The sequence below is a fragment of the Musca domestica genome, unplaced genomic scaffold, assembly GCF_030504385.1.
Source record: "Musca domestica strain aabys unplaced genomic scaffold, Musca_domestica.polishedcontigs.V.1.1 10, whole genome shotgun sequence".
Lineage (NCBI taxonomy): Eukaryota > Metazoa > Arthropoda > Insecta > Diptera > Muscidae > Musca > Musca domestica.
The window spans coordinates 620,749-633,124 of NW_026712115.1; positions in this window are offsets into that span (position 1 = coordinate 620,749).

A 12,376-nucleotide genomic window follows, 5' to 3' on the forward strand; every position below is an offset into this window, starting at 1 on the left:
CTTTGGTGCGAAATTGGCATGTATTGGTCCACTACTTCTGCATAGCATTTTGCATAGCCATTAAGCTTGTAAAACGCGACATGAGCATCCCATTTCTTTTCAAACTCGGCACATCTCAATATATCTATCAACACCAGATCTGTTGAGAAAATTACAAATATCGGTCCACTCCTTATGGTACCTTCGCACAACGGGTCAAAATTTTGTATTGCCGAAACGGTGTGAATTTTTGTATTGCTTAAGGTGTGAATCTCAAAGTTTCTACTAAAAAAAGATCTGGTATGAAGATGGAATATAAAGGACCACTGATTCTGGCATTCCCCCAACAAAGGGTCAAAATTTTGAATAATTATAACCCTTATACAATGTGAAATAAAAGTCTGTTTTTTTTTTTTAAATTTCACACATAACATTATTTGTATCATGGCAAGACCTATTGTGAAGATTGTAGATATCGGTCCAGTCCTTCTGGTACTTCCCACAACGGGTAAAAATTATGAATAACCATGAAGCTAATAAAACACGCAATAACCATCTGTCGTCCTACAGTTCTCAAGTAAGGACCAATAAACACGAATTTTGTATGAAGTTAGAGCTTAGGACCGCGCTGGATGGTAATCGCATAATATTTATCTGATAAAATGGACCACAATTTTGTGTGAAAAAATACCAAAATTAGCGAAATCACAAATACATGAATGTCAAATTTCTGTCCTTTCCGAAAAAGGTATTTGACGCAATAGAAATATCTGCGTCGTCAAATACAGAAACTTTCTAAAAGATCGCAGGTTTTTGAAAAATCTTGATTCCCCAACTATGATGAGGATTGAAAAAGAGGTGCAATTAGGTTAAACATTTGCTTTTATTATGCAGAAGATATGCGGATGTTTCTTAGGGGAATCTTATTCTAGTCAAAAGGGTTTTGAGATATGCAGAAACGTTACCGCAAATTATAGTATCCGCAATGATCTGGCAGATTGCTTGCTGCTCTCTTTTACGTGTGTTTATAAAGTCAAGAGTCCGATTATTATATCCTCCTATGCTTCCCGTCCGCTTCGCCCTGATAGTGCTGACAGATGATTCAGAATCGCTGTCCGATTCCGATCTTATGGTCATGTTTGTTGAGGTAAACTTCACACTTTTAGCTTCTTTAAAGTGCCAAGATATCCACACCAGCATCAGTCGAAATTGGATTCGTTGTTCTTTTGAAGGGATTTTTAAAATTTTGTCTCACATAAGTCATTGTCTTGTAAAGGGACTGAGGTCAACCAAGACTTAGCCCCCGTACCATAGTTAGGACTCAGTAACTTTTCATTTGAAACTACTTTCCGTACCAGTTGCACTTTTCTGGTACTCATATTTAAACACAAGGAACAAGTCTTTATTTCCAAAAAAATTAATTTTTAGATCTAGCTTTTTAGTTCCATAAATTTTGTTTTCTTTAAACCATTGTAGTACAACATTTTCCATTCGGAATTGCCTCCTTTTTGCGCTTATGTTTCACAGTTTTAATATCCTTTTTTATGTCATACATCACTCCGTTTATGAAAATCAAATCTTCCGAACGAAATAAAGTAGGTTGATAAATATTTTTTAAAATGTGTGTTAGGTCTGTACGTACTGGAAATGGGCACAGCAGGTCCAGATTTTGGTATAGCCCCCATACAACATTACCGAAAGATTAAGGTGATTTATTTGATTTAGCCATAGCTTAAATGCGAATTTGTTGTAAATTTGCGGTTTGTATTCCCAGCGTGTAGGCAACATTCTTGCGTATAACTGTATATACAGGGTGAGATAATAAAACTGTTTTTAAATTTTATTGAATAAAAGCAAGAAATGTCGGAAATGTTATCAAATTTTAGAAGAAGTTAAGATTTGTTTGAATTTGTCACCTTTGGCACGAAATATGGCATTCACACGGCCAACGAAACCGTCACACGCTGCCCGAATTTTGCTCTGCGGTATTTTGACTCATTCCCGGCGAAGCGCTTGCTTGAGGTGATCGACACTTTGGTATTTTTTAGTGTCAACCTTGCTTTCCAAAATACTCCAGACACACTAGTCCAGTGGATTGGTATCCGAAGATTTTGGTGGCCATTGTGCATTGGAAATGAAGCGAGGATCCTCAGTTTGTAACCATTCTTGGGTGGCGCGTGCTGAGTGCGATGGTGCTGAGTCCTGTTGGGATATGGAGGTATGTCTGCGGACAAAATATTTGCGTGCCCAAGACACCCTCTAGAATATTTTCGCGACAATATTCGAAATTTATTCTGATGCTACGGTCCATTAATACAAGCGGAGAGCTATTATCGGTTGTTATGGCGGCCCACACCATGGCCGGCGCTTGAGTTCTGGTGGTCAACCGAAGGTGCACATTTTCAGCTGACCTCTTTGGCAAATAAAAACGATCATTTGGTCTGTTTACAAACTGCTGGAAAACGAATGTTTTTTCATCGGAGAAAACCAAATTCGGCAGTTCATCACTTTCGGTCAAGCGAAGCAACTCTTTAGCTCTTTTGAGTCTATTTTCTTTAAGTTGTGGTGTATGTTCTTGCACTTTTTGGAATTTTAATGGCTTTATCCCGAGCCCATTTTCCAATATTTCCGAATGGAATATTGCGATATGTTCAGCTCAAGAGTCATTTTTCAGCCACTGCGACGCGGGTTTCGATCAAGACGTTTCTTTACTTACGCTACCAGTATCACGGTAACGAGCGATGTCACGAAACACAAAATATTTATTCACATTTAAATGCTGGAGTGCTCTAACGATAGACACTTGTGGTTTTCCACCCAAATATAAATCACACTATTACGCTTGAAATCCATCACGAAAATTCTCACCAAAATGCTTTTGTATGCTTGTAAAAAACATAATGAGCTGTCACTTGAATAATTTTAACAGCTGTCGGACAAGTGGCTTGGAAATGACAGCAGTCTGAAGTTGGTTACTGTTTTTTCATCTCACCCTGTACGTCCCAGTTTTGGTATATTCCCCATATTACTGTGCCTCCAGATATTCCATATTTTAAGGAATTTAGCTACATTTTTCAATACAATTACCTCCAGATATTCGGTATTTTGATTATTTGTTTCACACTTTTCATTTGAATTGTTTCATAATGGATACTACATCGCTCATAAAGGTCCACAAATTCGTATAGCTCCCATGGACCGGTAACCCCAAATTTGCGGAATTTTAAGGATTTTAGCTACATTTTTCAAAAGAATTGTCTCAAACTTGGTATTTGGGGTTCGTAATGGGCACCATATTTTCTGGCAGATTATTGTTAGATCGAGACCCCATATGATCTCCAGATATTTGGTATTTTAATTTTCACCAGAATTATTTAAAATTTGGAGTTCGCAGTGGGTGCCGCATCCTATAAGAAATTCACCTCTTCGGTATTCTGTATTTTTATGATTATAGCTATATTCAAAGCCTTATATTGGTGTTTTGAGTTCGGGAACGGCACCACCTTTGCAAGTGGAGGCAGTTCTTGAAGTGTATACTCATGTATACGAAAAGTGCTAAAAGATACAAAATTTGGTACAATTTGAATTTGGAGGAACGGATGGGGCTGGAGTCCTAAAGGATCACATTCACATTACTGGCGGAGAGTAGGATTGGGATATGGAGGTAGTTTTCTAAATTTGTACTTATTTGCACGAAAAGTACTAAGTAGAATTAAATTTGGTACAATTTCAATTGGGGTGAACTAATGAAGCGGGAATGCTGAAATTGGAAATAAGATTAATATTGCATTTTAAATCTGAGGAACTTATGGTACTACATTATACACAATTTAAATTTTGGTTGAACGGATAGAGCTAAAATTCTAAAATTTGGGTAGAGCTAAAAGTCTAAAATTTGGAATAAGATTTCTATGGGATTGCATGATTGAAGTATGTAGGAAGTTTTGGAAATTCGTACTTTTGTGTACTTAATGCGGTACAGTTTGGATTTTTGTAAACCGATTGGAATGGAATCCGGAAAGATGGAATTGGGTATAGGTTTGGTTTATGTAGGAACTTTTGGAAATTATTTCATATATATACTAAATGGTACTAAATTTTGTACAAATTGGATTTTATTTTTGGAAATAAGCAGTGCAAGAGTCCAAAAGGTAATAAACCGTATAAAACCGAATTTTAGTATTGGGGTCAGAATTGGTGTGGTATGTGTGTGTTGGAATATGGATGAAATTTGAATTATGGAGGATATTTGTGTGTAGGCTTGAGATATGAAGTAGTTTTGGAAATGCCAACGTGAGTACCATGTGGTACTAAATTTAGTATTAGGTATAGGTTTTGGTGTGTAGGATAGATGTGCCTATGATTTCTTGAAAATTAGAACAATGTGTGCTAAAAAGTTCTACATTTGGAAATATTTGGTGTTATATAAAATCATTAAGTCTGTACATTTAAAGATCTTCTATAGGTAGCTTATATAGTTGATGAAACACATTCCAGAGGGTTTCTTTTATAGAAAATCTATTAAAGATTCTCTCCTGAAAAAAATGTGTAGACTTCGTGTGTGAGAGAGAGAGAGAGAGAGAGATATTATAGATACGAAACCAACGTGATTTCGATGATACATTCGAGTTGAATTCTTACATAGAAACCAAGCAGCTAACCTTAAGAGTTTTACTTCAGTCTGAGGCCTATCGTTTCGAGTTGGACTTTCCCTTCATTGCAGTTTTCAGTTGGCTAAAACGATTCCCATAAAAATAACAATATCAAAAACTTGTAATTGTTTTTTATTTGGATATGACATCAGTTTTGCATTGTGGTTATTGAGAATTATTTATAATAATTTATTTAAACAGAAATAAAACACCAACGTTTTAATTAAAAACAAACAAAAACACTTTATAAAACAAATCGCAATGAACGCAACAAGCTATTCTCATTCTCTCATTGCGGGCAATGGAAGGACAGGCCAATGAATGGCTGATGCCATTCATTCAAACGAAACAACAAATTCCGTCAAATAACTCCCCCGATTGTATTTGAAATCCATATTCCACAAATAGTTGAAGTGTGGTTGGCCTTTCGTTCACTGGCATCCAACTAGCAACAACAATTCAAGTTTATTATTATGATTCTTTGTTGTTGTTGTAGTTAGTTTTTTTTTCCAAAAATAACAAATATTTTAATTAAATGTTTTAAATAAACAGAAAAAACAGCAACAATGACCCCCGAATTTATTTTTAACCAATTCAAAAAACAATTGCTGGTAATGTCATTTAAAACTAAATAAACCTATTATTATGACGAAGTTTTTTTTTATTCTATGTAGAAAAAATGATACCCAACAAAAAAGGGGGAAACAAGCATTGCAAACCATAATTCATATTTAACCTCAACCATAACCCCTGTCACTCACTGGCGAGAGAGATCCTACTCATTTGCTAAAAAAAACGAACTGAGTAAATATTGGTAGTCCATCGGTAGCCGGGTTTTTGGAAAATGATAAATGATGTATTTTCTAACGAATCTCTGTTGTTCTAACCCAGCAAACAATTTTGCTGAAATTGCTATTTCACATAATATTATGCCAAGTCATTTCAATGGTCATCGTCATCCACCAAATATTGTTGATTCATAATGGTGTAGTAATTGATTCAATTAAGTCATTAATTAACCTGAGGTAGTTTGAAATTAATTGCCAAAACCATTGAAAGTTATGCATTTGTAATTGGCAGAAAATTGTGTCAAACTGAAGACAAATTGTGGGAGCTAAATTGTTCATTGTTAATTAATTAATGAGTAAATGAGTAATTAATTAATGAGTAAATTTAAATAATTAGTTTAAAAACGCTTTAAGACTTCAATGCAAATTTGTTTTATAAGGAAATATTGGTCTAATAGATAAAAAAACAAGTAAGCAAAGGCTATAGTCGTGCGGGGCCGACCATGTGATACCCTACAACACTACAATATGTTAGAAGCCCCCTTATGTCCAAATCCATTTTGGAAGATTTCGCGGTGCACAGCCCAGATATTACCCTCAGCATTCAGACCAGGAATATTTGCCCAATATTTACGCACTCCGAAGTGCTGTTAGTTGTTGTGGTCCATTTTACAGCTAAATATAATTCAATGGTCATCCAAAATGCTAGAATTCTTCCCTGTCCTTAACGCTCTTCTCAGGCGTGTCAAATGGCTTCAATTGTATGATCAGGAATTTTTCTCTGTTTTTGGTTCATGTGAACTCCTAATATTTTGTGATCATCTCCTAAATCAGGAGGCCAATCGGTATCTCCAAATTTAGACTCATCTATAAGATTTTCTTGTCTACAATATTTGGCTATATTCGTCAACGAAATCGGCATAAAAAAGCCAGAAGTTCGCCTTTTGTGTATTTCGGATATCGCCTGTAAGTAGTGTTGGTATTTTTCAGACAGAAATAGTGGTCCATTCTACCCACTGTCCTAAAATCTAACTTCATGCGAGATTTGTCCTTTGGTTTCTATTTATGACCTTTATTACGGATGCAAAATCAGGAAAATTTTTAGTTGTTGATCCATTTTAACCCCTAAATATATTGCGGACATCTTCGAAAATAATAGGCCTAGCCCTTCTGAGCCTAACCCTACCCTTTTCGTGAGGATCGGACGATAATTGCAATATGCATTTAATATCCCCAACCTGTGTTGTAAGGGAAAAAATATTACAAAATATTATAAGTCAAATTGAAAAAATCGCATGCGATAAAAAAATATGAAAAAATAAAAAAATGTCACAAAATACTACAAAATCTATATTAACATCTTTATTGGCATATTTTTCTGCGATTTCTTTAGGTTAAGGTTTGTCAAAATCGGTCCAGCCATTCTTGAGATATAAGCATTCCAGCTAACATCCCCTTCCTTTGTATATATACATTGTATATATTTCCCTATATATAACCGATATATTTACTATCGACCTGTTCGTCTATTTTTGATTTCGCCGGGATTTAAAATATTCGCGGTTTAATGGAAAATTTGATTTTTACTTAAGACAAATATTGTGGCCTATTTAATACACAAAACATTAACCGATGACCATCAAAATTGGAAGGCTTCTGCCCAGCCCTAAGCTCTAGCCCCATGCTAACTTCCGCTTTGATTGGTCTATAATTGCGACCTGTAGAGCAACTGCAAAATCAGGAATTTTTTCAGTTTTTTCCATTTCGACCCCTAAATATTATGCGATCATCTCCAAAAAATAGGGTTCTATTCTGACCCTAGCCCCACCTCGATTCTCCATTCATTCCGTGAAGATCGGGCCATAATTGCGACCTGTTGAGTCATTACAAATTAACATGGACAGACGGACGGATGGACATACATAGCTAGATCGACTCAGCTCTGCGAGATAGGAAGATCCATATATACTTTCCTATGTGGGAAATCAATATTTCGAGGTGTTACATAATTTTTGGCCCAATCAAACTTACAATACTCAAAACACATAGTGTTGTAGGGTATAAAAACAAGAAGTTAAAAAATATCAGCCAATGTCTGCTTGTTTACATATATATTAACATGCGTTACGATTATTGAAGCTTATAACCCTTTATAAGGCAGGTACCGAAACTGTTGGCCAATATTGCCTTTTTTGGTATCCAACCTAAATCTATATATAATAAAAATGGTGCAAGGTTTTTGCGAAGGAAATCTTGAGATAAACTTCCAGAAAAGTGGCAAAAATCGAAATTTGTTTCTTAATATGGAATGTTGTGTGGAATTGTTCCAAAATGGCCTTGCGAATGGAATATATAGTACCTCCTTATAACTTTTCTAAAATGTGGAATAAGTATCCGATTGTTTTCGAGTTTCGCACATCTCAATATTTTTACAAACACAACATCTGTATGAAGATGACATATATCGGACCAATCCTTTTTGTACTTCCCACACAACGGGTTAATATTTTGAATAATTAAAGGGTGAGATAAAAAAAACTGCAATAAAGTCAAAAGCCATAATTTTATTTATTTTTTTTTATTTTTATTGAATGAAAGCAAAAAATGGCGGAAATAGCATCAAATTTTAGAATAAGTTTAGATTTGTTCGAATTGGTCACCTTTGGCACGAATTATGGCCTTATTCCACGGTATTTTGGACCACTCCCGGCGAAGCGTTTGCTTGAGGTGATTGACACTTTGGTATTTTTTAGTGTCAACCTTGCTTTCCAAATTACTCCAGACACAATAGTCCAACGGATTGGCATCCGGAGATTTTGGTGGCCATTGTGCGCTGGAAATAAAGCGCGGAACCTCATTTTGTAACCATTCTTGGGTGGCGCGTGCTGAGTGCGATGGTGCTGAGTCCTGTTGGAATGTCCAAGGCCTGCGGCCAAAATGTTTTTCCCGACAATATTCGGAATTTATTCTGATGCCACGGTCGATTAATACGAGCGGAGAGCGACCATCGGCTGTTATGGCGGTCCACACCATTACCATGGCCGGCGAAGGTGCACATTTTCAGCTGACCTCTTTGGTAAGTAAACACGATCATTTTGATTGTTTACAAACTGCTGGACAACAAATGTTTTCTCATCGGATAAAACCAAATTCGGCAGTTCACTTTCGGCCAAGCGTAGCAACTATTTAGCTCTTTTGAGTCTATTTTCTTTCTGTTGCGGTATAAGTTCTTGCACTTTTTGGAATTTCAATGGCTTCACCCCGAGCTCATTTTTCAATATTTGCCGAATGTAATATTGCGATATGTTCGGCTCACGAGCCATTTTTCGGCCACTACGACGCGGGTTTCGATCGTTTCGCTTCTTTACTTTTCGAACTATTTCTGCTGATGTTTTGCTGTTTTCTTCCGCCCACTTCCTTGACGTCGGGCTACGCAACCAGTATCACGGTAACGGGCGATGGTTCGATACACACACAATTTATCCACATCTAAATGACGGAGTGCTCTAAAGATAGCCACATGTGGTTTTCCAGCCAAATATAAAGAAATCAAACTATCAAGCTTGAATTTCATCACGAATAACTTTTTACTTGAAAATTCTCTCCAAAATGCTTTTGTACGCTTGTAAAAAATTTAACGAGCTGTCACTGGAATAATTTTAACAACCGTCGGAGGGGGGGGGGGAGGTTGGCTTAGAAATGACAGCAGTCTGAAGTTGGTTGCATTTCTTTTATCTCACCCTGTATATGGTATCTCACTCACATTGCAACATTTTACAAAAATTATCACATATCTCATTAAATTTCGACCAAATCTGGTTGCAAATTTATATCAGACTTAGGTCAAATATAAAATGGACACTATTATTTTTTATTTTTTTTTAATATTTTTTCTCTGTACAGAAACGGCTTTAATTCCAATTCCTTGTCGAAACAACGTTCCTGTATAGTTCCAGTATATCAATGTAATCCCCACATAAAGGCACCTCCTGATTTTTGACATTTTAAGAGTTCCTTCCTAAATAACCACACCGGTCGGTTCTAAATAATTTTATGATCCTGTAATTTGATGTTGTGAAGTCTTGACAAGTAATGGGTTTTTGAAAATCCCAACCAAAATCTTGTAAAGAATCGTCTACAATTTTACAAGTTTTGATATACAGCCATGTCTCACATTTATGGGATTTTAAGACAACTCAACTTAACTCCATTTTAACTTTCTTTAAAGTAAACAGTATTTTGGTTTCTGAGTCCGAACATTATAAAAACAATTCCGCAGTAAAAACCTTGTAAAAAAGTGACTCGACTCTGCGAACCTGATCTTGAGTAATCAATCTAGCACAGAGTCTCATAAGTATTTCCGGAACAAGAATCAGAAGCTGGGTATGTTTTCCCGCATCTCTGAACTTAGCTATGCTGTTTCTTTTAATCCCCTTAAGAACTCGAGCACAAATTTGACTATAGGGTCATAGGATACCTCAGGTTGAAACAAAATTTACTGTCTGTCGTTTCCGTCATTCACTTTTCAGAAAAACCATCTGGTAGTCCCCAACGACCTATTTAAAGACCCGTTTCATGCTTTATTCGTATTGGCTTCCTCGTTGCGGACTGGATATATTGTCGCTTAGAAGTTAAAGTGTCCACATCATCAAGTGTGACTGCGGGACAAACGATGCAAAAAAATAGTAAATTTCCTAGTGATTAAAAATCTAACCAAGTAAAAAGTCAGCAAGGCTCATTTTATTACCCTCCAACATTCGGAGGGAACTTGCACAATTTCAAAAATTCTGTTATAGCCTCTGAAATTATTAAAATATTGAATATCGGACGGTACAGTCATATGAGGGTTATACGAAAACGTAGACATGTATGACCACAGGCCCGATAGCAGAGAAGGCGGTACCTTTGGTATATTTCAAATAGAAATTTTAAAATAACTTCTTATATCCGCAAATACCAAATATTGGAGGGCACACTTATATGAGGGAAGGTGAAAACTCGTTTTCTTTCGTAGGAAGAAGTACCCATTACGAACTCCAAATACCAAATTATATACCTACCATCGTTGGGTACAATTATATGGGGTCTGTAACAAAATTTTGGACCTACAGATATTGTTTTCCGCAAGGGCCGTTTTTACCTACTGGGAACACAAACTGTCAATTTACAGCAAATTCTGTACAAAAGTGTGACTAACACTTAAAACACCCTAAATCTTTCAGTATAGTTATATGGGGCTATACCATAGGCCATTTTCAATACCATGCTACGGACATAATATGAATTTGAGTGAACTTTTGTCCACCTCCTTCACTCAATTCGGACTCTAAAGTGATTTTCACAGACGGACAGACAGATCGACATAGAATCTTATGCTGATAATGAATATACAGGATGAGATGCAACCAACTTCAGACTGCTGTCAGTGACAGCTCATTATATTGTTTACAAGCGTACAAAAGCGTTTTGGTGAGTGGAATTCTCCAGTGGTGATGGAATTCAAGCGTGATAGTGTAATTTCTTTATATTTGGCTGGAAACCCACAAGTGGTTATCGTTAGATCACTCCAGCATTTAAATGTGAATAAATCTTCTGAGTCTCGTACCATCGCTCGTTGCCGTAATGCTGGTAGCGTAACCCGACCTCAAGGAAGTGAGCGGAAGAAAACAGCAACATCAGCATAAACGGTTTGAAAAGTAAGGAAGCGACTTGATTGAAACCCGCGTCGCAGTGGCCGAATAGTGGCTCGTGAGTTGAACATATCGCAACATATATACCATTCGGCAAATAGTGAAAAATGATCTCGGGGTAAAGCTATTGAAATTCCAAAAAGTGCAAGAACTTACACTGCAACAGAAAGAAAATAGACTCAAAAGAACTTGGCCGAAAGTGAAATGCCGAATTTGGTTTTTTCCGATGAGAAAACATTCGTTGTCCAGCAGTTTGTAAAATGATCGTGTTTATTTGCCAAAGAGGTCAGCTGAAAATGTGCACCTTCGGTTGGCCACCAGAACTCAAGCGCCGGTCATGGTGATGATGTGGGCCGCCATAACAACCGATAATAGCTGTTCGCTCGTATTAATCGACCGTGGTATCAAATAAATATCGAATATTATCTCGAAAATATTCTGGAGGGTGTATTAAAGCCTTGGGCACGCAAACATGTTGGCCGCAGACCTTTGACATTCCAACAGAACTCGGCAACATCGCACTCAGCACGCCCCACTCAAGAATGGTTACAAAATGAGTTTCCCCGCTTCCGTTGGACTATTGTGTCTGGAGTAATTTGGAAAGCAAGGTTGACACTAAAAAATACCAAAGTGTCAATCACCTCAAGCAAGCGCTTCGCCGATGTGACGGTTTCATTTGCCGTTTGAAGTACCAAACGTAACCTATTCGATCAAATCTAAACTTATTCTAAAATTTGATGCTATTTCCGACATATTTGGCTTTCAATCAATTTAATTTAAAAAAAAAATTAAAATTATGGCATTTGAATTTATTGCAGTTTTTTATCTTACCCTGTATGTACTATAACCTTCATTAGATTTATGTAACATTTGTTATTTTTCTTCTGATGGGTTAACAAATGATTCTGCAAAAGTGATATATATTGGCCCACGTTATGACCTAGATTCCCTTTAGCGATACTTCCGTATTAAGGTAGCTAATGCTTTTTAAATATATTTTAAGGAAAATTGTCATTTTGAGTTGCATGCGATTAAAATCCGTAATTTTAGAAATATATGACCATAGACGCAATTTGCTCATATACCCCTATATTATCTCCGACAGATTTGACCTATTTGCTGGATTGTGACCACTGTGGAGCATTGTCAATATAATGAACATATTCCATGTATTACAATCTCAAACTTGTCTGATAAATTGATCATACCATGTATCACATAATGGTCTAGATAATAACTAAGGCCAAAAACAAAAGACTTAAGAGAT